The sequence below is a fragment of the Equus asinus genome, chromosome 6, assembly GCF_041296235.1.
Source record: "Equus asinus isolate D_3611 breed Donkey chromosome 6, EquAss-T2T_v2, whole genome shotgun sequence".
Classification (NCBI taxonomy): domain Eukaryota; kingdom Metazoa; phylum Chordata; class Mammalia; order Perissodactyla; family Equidae; genus Equus; species Equus asinus.
Window position 1 is genome coordinate 57,419,619 of NC_091795.1, and position 626 is coordinate 57,420,244.

Consider the following 626-nt stretch of genomic DNA (forward strand, 5'->3'; position numbering starts at 1 on the left):
GGGGACCCAAGAGTTAGAAGGAATACGGAACTACCTGGCCTTTCCCTCCCTTCAAGTTGAAACTGTTAGCCAAGACACAAGCTGACTTCTTTTTTCAAAACTTTTATTTTGAAATAATTATGACTTCCATTTTTAAGAATCTGTGGTAAACTACTCCAATACAGAGTCTTAGAATTTTCCTTTCATAAGAAAAAGGATTTGGCCTAAATATTCTCAAAGTGTCTTTTGCCACTACCCTTTCACAATTCTAACTCCCTCCCCCGCCAACCTATAATCTAAATGTGAGGGTAATTTTGTTTGTCTTAATTCATTGATATAATAAATATGATTCTATAATTTATTAAAGAAACATTTTAAAGGCTTTGGTCTCTGATCTATTATGTTAATAGGAGACAGAGGCAGTATTAGGAAATTAACTAACACTTATTGGGAACCTGGTGTCAAGTACTGGAGCTAAACTTTTTATATACAGTAAAATTAATGCACTGATGCAACCACCTTATGAAGTAAGCAGACTCTCCACAAAAGAGGAAGTGAGGCTCCAAGACCTTAACTGATCTGTCCAGGATCACACAACTAGTAAATCTGGACCCAGGTTTGAATTCAAAGTGCATGTTCTTTGTGTA